Source organism: Acanthochromis polyacanthus, chromosome 15 (genome assembly GCF_021347895.1).
Source record: "Acanthochromis polyacanthus isolate Apoly-LR-REF ecotype Palm Island chromosome 15, KAUST_Apoly_ChrSc, whole genome shotgun sequence".
NCBI lineage: Eukaryota > Metazoa > Chordata > Actinopteri > Pomacentridae > Acanthochromis > Acanthochromis polyacanthus.
Window position 1 is genome coordinate 39,432,971 of NC_067127.1, and position 9,671 is coordinate 39,442,641.

Below are 9,671 nucleotides of genomic sequence, written 5' to 3' on the forward strand. Positions count from 1 at the left end.
GCAGGTTCAGCAGGGAGATCCATCTTTCTGTGGATGAAAACACACAGAAATACAAAATGTCCCAGCTTTCCTCCAGTACTGGGTGTTGGTCAGCGCTGCAGAGAGAGCTGTCGTTCAGTCTAGCCTTCTTTAACCCTTGCCTCAGGTTAAATCAGGACCAGCTCTCCGTTTAAAGGGTTAGATTCTATCTGCCTATTAGTATTCCACCTAACAGGTTTCAGCAGAATAATTAAGCTGGTGTCGAGGAATACTCGCCTAGGTCCTAACTGTCTTCTTCCAAACGTCTTACCCCTCTTACTCCAATAAATACTCTCTTACTAAGCAGCCCTCCTAAGTAGTAGAATTGATTTATTGACCACGTTTGTTAACGACAGCTTTCCTCTTAAAACTGTGGCACTTGTTGATATTCCTAGGTTCGTTTTAGAGGTTTGGAAAACTAACCTCAGGGGTAATGTTTAAATAACTAGTTGGATTAAAGTAACCTTTAAGAACCATTAGATTTAATGCACACAATCAACTTAACTTTTTACCACTTTGCAGAATAGGTGAATCATAATCATTTCATTAGACTTCTCTTTAAATGCAATATAGCGTTTTATTAAGCAATTATTAGCAGGGGCACAGCATCAATTCATGATTAAACAATTTAATTATTTCTGATTATAAATTATACTAAAGTAACTAAGCTGAGCGTACCTAAGAATCTTCTCTAATTAGTAAATTTAGGAGAGAGAGCGGACAGCCAGGCCTTAGCTGCCACGCCCGGTCTTGACCTGCGTCTAGTTGAACTCCTCCGTGGACCAGCAGACTCGGTACGAAGTCTTCTTTGTGGGCAGAGGGTGTTCTTCATAGGCAGGGGGAGTGGAGAGGTCCCGATAGCCAATCGTTGGTCTGGCAGTTATCTTTAGTAGCAGCTGGAACACAAGTGCGGGCGTCTCAGCTGTCTTCTCAGTCGGATGGTGGTGGTGGAAAGCCCCCGTCTCATCAGGCTGTGGTGGGTCGCTGGGTCCTCCAGCCCCTGGAGTGGAGCAGCCCTCTGCTGCTGCCTCCTGTGCCTCTCTGGATGCCATGGGTGCTTGCCTCTCTTCATCTCTTTGGACAACTGCAGACCTCTCAGGACTCTCCTTTCAGCAGAGTGTGGTCCTCGCTTGTTGAACAAAGTCAGACAAAGACTTTGCCTCCAACGATGTTCTCAGCGAACTCTGGAGCCTAAGTCCCGCGTTGTCTTCACGTCTCTTGGGCAAAAGGGTCCGGTGTCGACTCTTCAGAACTTTGGCGATGCTCTCCGGCAGCTCCGGCGAGCAGCATCTCCCCCCTCCGGGGGAGAACTCCCAATTCAGTGTCTGTGTCTCTGGGTTTTATACCCTAGCTCGACTTCAGCTTAGCACATACACATTTTCACACACAATTCTAACTAATAGGTACGCCCAGGTAATTAATTCATAGGTTTAAGACACAACCTTCTTCCTATCACGCATACATCATTCTTTCCATCTTTTCTGTTAACACATCCACTTGTTACACACACTTCAGTTGTCATGACAATGTCGGCCTGAGCCCATCCTGTCATCCTGTGGAAACTCCAAGTTCCTCATTTCTGAGGAGACTTCTGCTTTTCCCATCCTGTCTGCACACAGCTCAGAACAGCACCGATTACTTCCATTCAAAACTCACTTAGTTACACTGAATCACTTCTTTAAATCATTTTTCTTAGCATGATCAAATAACTTATTTTAAATCATTCTCTTCTATAGCAATCATCATTTCCAGAATATATATCAGCCTATTAAAATCATTCTTGCATCAAACATAAGCATAATCATGTGGTTAACTTATATAGTTTCTCATTTTAACTTTTCATTGGTTTGCTTAAAGCTTGTATTTAGGTGGTGGTTGCTCCTGGGATCTCAAATAACTAGGCCCCACTTGACACCCTCTCCTTGAGATCACAGGTAGCTAACACCAGGTCATTTTAAAAGATACTCATCATCCTCTGGAGCAGACAGGTTAACCACATCACCCAGCTGCGTCCATGCATCGTCTTCAGTGGTGACGGTCACTTCCCCCACGATCTGCAACAGTTCAGATGTGTCCTCACAGCCGCCGATGACTTGCATCTCTGCATCATCTGACAGGATTCTGCTTTCAGCATCATCCAGTTTCTTCAGGGCTCTGCCTGCCCAGAGCCTCGTTGTATTTCTCTGCATAGTAACCACCCCTTTAACGTTGGCTACTCCGACGAAGGGTGGTAAGCCTTGTGTGCTCGTAGCCATGGTTTCTGGTTCCTGGTTTTCTTTAATCTGGAACTGGCTCTAGCTGCTCCACTTCTTGGATTCCTCTTCTTTCTTTAGCAAAACTGTATTGCTATCTAAAACTTCCTTTATTATGTCAGGCTTCTCGTATTTAGCTCTTCTTAGGATGCCAACCACACTGTAGCTGTTAGCCTTCTTTACTGGTTTAGTAACCATATGGAATGACATAGAGTCCACCAGCACTAAAAGGTATTTCTCACCTCTTCTCCCTGCAACCCCCATTGGGCCTGCTACGTCCATGCAGATAGAACTCCAGGGAATAGTGCTCTTGATGGTGAGCCCGTCTACTCTTTGCCCTCGGCGTCCTGCGTTGTATCGACCACATACTTCACAGGCCCTCAGCACTTGTCGTATACGGCACTCTGGAATCCAGAGTTGCAGCTTTTCCAGCTCCCTACGGGTAGGTAGTGTGCTCACATGGCCAAGCGCTTCATGTACGACCCGCACCACTTCTTCCACGTACTTCTCTGGGACAATTTTTCTTTTAGGGGTTTGGTCCCATTCCTCGATCCCGACAGCAATTCTTCTCTTCTGGACGAAACGATCCACCTCGTCGTTTCCCAATCAGTGAGCCCCCCAATCTCGTCTGGACTCTCTGGTGCTTCAATTACTCATTTCCTTAGTGACAGCTGCCATCCTCTACAGCCGCTTCTCTGCCTCTGCAGCCGGGGTGCCTGCAGCTGATGTGGCCAACTCTATTTTTGGCCTTACTTCCTCATCTGCGTCTGAGCTCTCACCCTGCGATGCAGCATGTCCTGTAACTCTCATTTCCTCATCTGTGTCTCTTGCAGACAGTTGCTCCATCCCTCTCCTACCAGTACAATCTGGTTCTGGTACACCGGAGTGGAACCTGGGTGAAGCTTCTTCGAAGCGGACTCTCTTACCACTTCACTGATCGTTGTTTCCCCGGGCACTGGGGTTTTGGAGGATGAATCTTCTTCCTCTGATTCATCGGAGCCTCCGACTTTCGCGTCTTCTTGAACTGGCTCTTTTTCTTTGGCAGGGACGAGTACATCTTTCTCTGGCTGGCTCTCAGCCATCGTCTTTGTCGTCTCGAGTTGTCTGCTTCCTCAAAACCTCTCGTAGGACCGTTGAGCAGGGATGAGTGCAGACTCTGTCTGGCTGCTCCGCGGTGCCTCTTTCCTGGGATGCGCTGGCCCAAGGTCACTGCGGCTTCTTCTAGCCTGCGGTTCTCACTGTACCTCCCGTCAGGCGTGATGATCCCGAGTCTCTCCGTCGGCTGATCACCCGTGCTGTGGATCCTTGGTCAGAAGGGCTCGTCCTTCTCCTTCCCCAATCTCCGCAGCTGTGGACCCTCGGTCAGAAGAGATTCGCCCTCTCTTCCCCAGTTTCCACTGGAAGGCTCTGGCGGTTGATTCTAGGTGTCGGTCTGGACCCTCAGAATATTCTTTTGGACACTTTTCTTTTAGTCGTAGTCGAGCCAGGGACGCCATGTCAGTCAGTATCATCTGACAGGAGTCCCTTTTTAGCGTCTGTCTTAGTCGAGCCGTGCCCACCCAGGGACGCCATGTCGTTCAGTATAGCCTTCTTTAACCCTTGCCTCAGGTTAAATCAGGACCAGCTCTCCGTTTAAAGGGTTAGATTCTATCTGCCTATTAGTATTCCACCTAACAGGTTTCAGCAGAATAATTAAGCTGGTGTCGAGGAATACTCGCCTAGGTCCTAACTGTCTTCTTCCAAACGTCTTACCCCTCTTACTCCAATAAATACTCTCTTACTAAGCAGCCCACCTAAGTAGTAGAATTGATTTATTGACCACGTTTGTTAACGACAGCTTTCCTCTTAAAACTGTGGCACTTGTTGATATTCCTAGGTTCGTTTTAGAGGTTTGGAAAACTAACCTCAGGGGTAATGTTTAAATAACTAGTTGGATTAAAGTAACCTTTAAGAACCATTAGATTTAATGCACACAATCAACTAACTTTTTACCACTATGCAGAATAGGTGAATCATAATCATTTCATTAGACTTCTCTTTAAATGCAATATAGCGTTTTATTAAGCAATTATTAGCAGGGGCACAGCATTAATTCATGATTAAACAATTTAATTATTTCTGATTATTTCAAACTAAACTAAACTAAGCTGAGCGTACCTAAGAATCTTCTCTAATTAGTAAATTTAGGAGAGAGAGCGGACAGCCAGGCCTTAGCTGCCACGCCCGGTCTTGACCTGCGTCTAGTTGAACTCCTCCGTGGACCAGCAGACTCGGTACGAAGTCTTCTTTGTGGGCAGAGGGTGTTCTTCATAGGCAGGGGGAGTGGAGAGGTCCCGATAGCCAATCGTTGATCTGGCAGTTATCTTTAGTAGCAGCTGGAACACAAGTGCGGGCGTCTCAGCTGTCTTCTCAGTCGGATGGTGGTGGTGGAAAGCCCCCGTCTCATCAGGCTGTGGTGGGTCACTGGGTCCTCCAGCCCCTGGAGTGGAGCAGCCCTCTGCTGCTGCCTCCTGTGCCTCTCTGGATGCCATGGGTGCTTGTCTCTCTTCATCTCTTTGGACAACTGCAGACCTCTCAGGACACTCCTTTCAGCAGAGTGTGGTCCTCGCTTGTTGAACAAAGTCAGACAAAGACTTTGCCTCCAACGATGTTCTCAGCGAACTCTGGAGCCTAAGTCCTGCGTTGTCTTCACGTCTCTTGGGCAAAAGGGTCCGGTGTCGACTCTTCAGAACTTTGGCGATGCTCTCCGGCAGCTCCGGCGAGCAGCATCTCCCCCCTCCGGGGGAGAACTCCCAATTCAGTGTCTGTGTCTCTGGGTTTTATACCCTAGCTCGACTTCAGCTTAGCACATACACATTTTCACACACAATTCTAACTAATAGGTACGCCCAGGTAATTAATTCATAGGTTTAAGACACAACCTTCTTCCTATCACGCATACATCATTCTTTCCATCTTTTCTGTTAACACATCCACTTGTTACACACACTTCAGTTGTCATGACAATGTAGGCCTGAGCCCATCCTGTCATCCTGTGGAAACTCCAAGTTCCTCATTTCTGAGGAGACTTCTGCTTTTCCCATCCTGTCTGCACACAGCTCAGAACAGCACCGATTACTTCCATTCAAAACTCACTTAGTTACACTGAATCACTTCTTTAAATCATTTTTCTTAGCATGATCAAATAACTTATTTTAAATCATTCTCTTCTATAGCAATCATCATTTTCAGAATATATATCAGCCTATTAAAATCATTCTTGCATCAAACATAAGCATAATCATGTGGTTAACTTATATAGTTTCTCATTTTAACTTTTCATTGGTTTGCTTAAAGCTTGTATTTAGGTGGTGGTTGCTCCTGGGATCTCAAATAACTAGGCCCCACTTGACACCCTCTCCTTGAGATCACAGGTAGCTAACACCAGGTCATTTTAAAAGATACTCATCATCCTCTGGAGCAGACAGGTTAACCACATCACCCAGCTGCGTCCATGCATCGTCTTCAGTGGTGACGGTCACTTCCCCCACGATCTGCAACAGTTCAGATGTGTCCTCACAGCCGCCGATGACTTGCATCTCTGCATCATCTGACAGGATTCTGCTTTCAGCATCATCCAGTTTCTTCAGGGCTCTGCCTGCCCAGAGCCTCGTTGTATTTCTCTGCATAGTAACCACCCCTTTAACGTTGGCTACTCCGACGAAGGGTGGTAAGCCTTGTGTGCTCGTAGCCATGGTTTCTGGTTCCTGGTTTTCTTTAATCTGGAACTGGCTCTAGCTGCTCCACTTCTTGGATTCCTCTTCTTTCTTTAGCAAAACTGTATTGCTATCTAAAACTTCCTTTATTATGTCAGGCTTCTCGTATTTAGCTCTTCTTAGCATGCCAACCACACTGTAGCTGTTAGCCTTCTTTACTGGTTTAGTAACCATATGGAATGACATAGAGTCCACCAGCACTAAAAGGTATTTCTCACCTCTTCTCCCTGCAACCCCCATTGGGCCTGCTACGTCCATGCAGATAGAACCCCAGGGAATAGTGCTCCGGATGGTGAGCCCGTCTACTCTTCGCCCTCGGCATCCTGCGTTGTATCGACCACATACTTCACAGGCCCTCAGCACTTGTCGTATACGGCACTCTGGAATCCAGAGTTGCAGCTTTTCCAGCTCCCTACGGGTAGGTAGTGTGCTCACATGGCCAAGCGCTTCATGTACGACCCGCACCACTTCTTCCACGTACTTCTCTGGGACAATTTTTCTTTTAGGGGTTTGGTCCCATTCCTCGATCCCGACAGCAATTCTTCTCTTCTGGACGAAACGATCCACCTCGTCGTTTCCCAATCAGTGAGCCCCCCAATCTCGTCTGGACTCTCTGGTGCTTCAATTACTCATTTCCTTAGTGACAGCTGCCATCCTCTACAGCCGCTTCTCTGCCTCTGCAGCCGGGGTGCCTGCAGCTGATGTGGCCAACTCTATTTTTGGCCTTACTTCCTCATCTGCGTCTGAGCTCTCACCCTGCGATGCAGCATGTCCTGTAACTCTCATTTCCTCATCTGTGTCTCTTGCAGACAGTTGCTCCATCCCTCTCCTACCAGTACAATCTGGTTCTGGTACACCGGAGTGGAACCTGGGTGAAGCTTCTTCGAAGCGGACTGTCTTACCACTTCACTGATCGTTGTTTCCCCGGGCACTGGGGTTTTGGAGGATGAATCTTCTTCCTCTGATTCATCGGAGCCTCCGACTTTCGCGTCTTCTTGAACTGGCTCTTTTTCTTTGGCAGGGACGAGTACATCTTTCTCTGGCTGGCTCTCAGCCATCGTCTTTGTCGTCTCGAGTTGTCTGCTTCCTCAAAACCTCTCGTAGGACCGTTGAGCAGGGATGAGTGCAGACTCTGTCTGGCTGCTCCGCGGTGCCTCTTTCCTGGGATGCGCTGGCCCAAGGTCACTGCGGCTTCGTCTAGCCTGCGGTTCTCACTGTACCTCCCGTCAGGCGTGATGATCCCGAGTCTCTCCGTCGGCTGATCACCCGTGCTGTGGATCCTTGGTCAGAAGGGCTCGTCCTTCTCCTTCCCCAATCTCCGCAGCTGTGGACCCTCGGTCAGAAGAGATTCGCCCTCTCTTCCCCAGTTTCCACTGGAAGGCTCTGGCGGTTGATTCTAGGTGTCGGTCTGGACCCTCAGAATATTCTTTTGGACACTTTTCTTTTAGTCGTAGTCGAGCCAGGGACGCCATGTCAGTCAGTATCATCTGACAGGAGTCCCTTTTTAGCGTCTGTCTTAGTCGAGCCGTGCCCACCCAGGGACGCCATGTCGTTCAGTATAGCCTTCTTTAACCCTTGCCTCAGGTTAAATCAGGACCAGCTCTCCGTTTAAAGGGTTAGATTCTATCTGCCTATTAGTATTCCACCTAACAGGTTTCAGCAGAATAATTAAGCTGGTGTCGAGGAATACTCGCCTTGGTCCTAACTGTCTTCTTCCAAACGTCTTACCCCTCTTACTCCAATAAATACTCTCTTACTAAGCAGCCCACCTAAGTAGTAGAATTGATTTATTGACCACGTTTGTTAACGACAGCTTTCCTCTTAAAACTGTGGCACTTGTTGATATTCCTAGGTTCGTTTTAGAGGTTTGGAAAACTAACCTCAGGGGTAATGTTTAAATAACTAGTTGGATTAAAGTAACCTTTAAGAACCATTAGATTTAATGCACACAATCAACTTAACTTTTTACCACTTTGCAGAATAGGTGAATCATAATCATTTCATTAGACTTCTCTTTAAATGCAATATAGCGTTTTATTAAGCAATTATTAGCAGGGGCACAGCATTAATTCATGATTAAACAATTTAATTATTTCTGATTATTTCAAACTAAACTAAACTAAGCTGAGCGTACCTGAGAATCTTCTCTAATTAGTAAATTTAGGAGAGAGAGCGGACAACCAGGCCTTAGCTGCCACGCCCGGTCTTGACCTGCGTCTAGTTGAACTCCTCCGTGGACCAGCAGACTCGGTACGAAGTCTTCTTTGTGGGCAGAGGGTGTTCTTCATAGGCAGGGGGAGTGGAGAGGTCCCGATAGCCAATCGTTGGTCTGGCAGTTATCTTTAGTAGCAGCTGGAACACAAGTGCGGGCGTCTCAGCTGTCTTCTCAGTCGGATGGTGGTGGTGGAAAGCCCCCGTCTCATCAGGCTGTGGTGGGTCGCTGGGTCCTCCAGCCCCTGGAGTGGAGCAGCCCTCTGCTGCTGCCTCCTGTGCCTCTCTGGATGCCATGGGTGCTTGCCTCTCTTCATCTCTTTGGACAACTGCAGACCTCTCAGGACTCTCCTTTCAGCAAAGTGTGGTCTTCGCTTGTTGAACAAAGTCAGACAAAGACTTTGCCTCCAACGATGTTCTCAGCGAACTCTGGAGCCTAAGTCCTGCGTTGTCTTCACGTCTCTTGGGCAAAAGGGTCCGGTGTCGACTCTTCAGAACTTTGGCGATGCTCTCCGGCAGCTCCGGCGAGCAGCATCTCCCCCCTCCGGGGGAGAACTCCCAATTCAGTGTCTGTGTCTCTGGGTTTTATACCCTAGCTCGACTTCAGCTTAGCACATACACATTTTCACACACAATTCTAACTAATAGGTACGCCCAGGTAATTAATTCATAGGTTTAAGACACAACCTTCTTCCTATCACGCATACATCATTCTTTCCATCTTTTCTGTTAACACATCCACTTGTTACACACACTTCAGTTGTCATGACAATGTAGGCCTGAGCCCATCCTGTCATCCTGTGGAAACTCCAAGTTCCTCATTTCTGAGGAGACTTCTGCTTTTCCCATCCTGTCTGCATACAGCTCAGAACAGCACCGATTACTTCCATTCAAAACTCACTTAGTTACACTGAATCACTTCTTTAAATCATTTTTCTTAGCATGATCAAATAACTTATTTTAAATCATTCTCTTCTATAGCAATCATCATTTCCAGAATATATATCAGCCTATTAAAATCATTCTTGCATCAAACATAAGCATAATCATGTGGTTAACTTATATAGTTTCTCATTTTAACTTTTCATTGGTTTGCTTAAAGCTTGTATTTAGGTGGTGGTTGCTCCTGGGATCTCAAATAACTAGGCCCCACTTGACAGAGCTTATGTGAGTTTGATCGGCTCAGGAATTCCAGAGGCCGTCGCTGAATTCCTACACTGTTAGAAATTCCTTCATCTGTTTAACAGCGCTTGAGAAATTTTGAAAAACAAAACAAAACAAATCTTAAATTTCACAGCAGGCCTAAAAGTTTTGTCTTCAGCTCTACTTGTGATTTTAGGGATTTCTTTCTATGGTGCAAAAAAGCAACACTGGGCTTTAACGGATGCTGTTATTTACACTGACGGCCCCATACACTGGGTCAGGAGTAAATTAA

General features: G+C 46.8%; 1 long non-coding RNA gene across 1 annotated transcript; it reads right to left on the reverse strand.

Annotated features, from left to right (window-relative positions):
• Positions 1 to 4,302: 4,302 nt before the first annotated feature.
• On the reverse strand, positions 4,303 to 9,397 carry LOC127537529 (uncharacterized). Its single transcript, XR_007947246.1, has 2 exons — positions 8,237 to 9,397; positions 4,303 to 4,504 (listed from the first exon to the last, which is right to left on the reverse strand). It is a non-coding gene; the product is annotated as an uncharacterized LOC127537529 (long non-coding RNA).
• Positions 9,398 to 9,671: the final 274 nt, after the last annotated feature.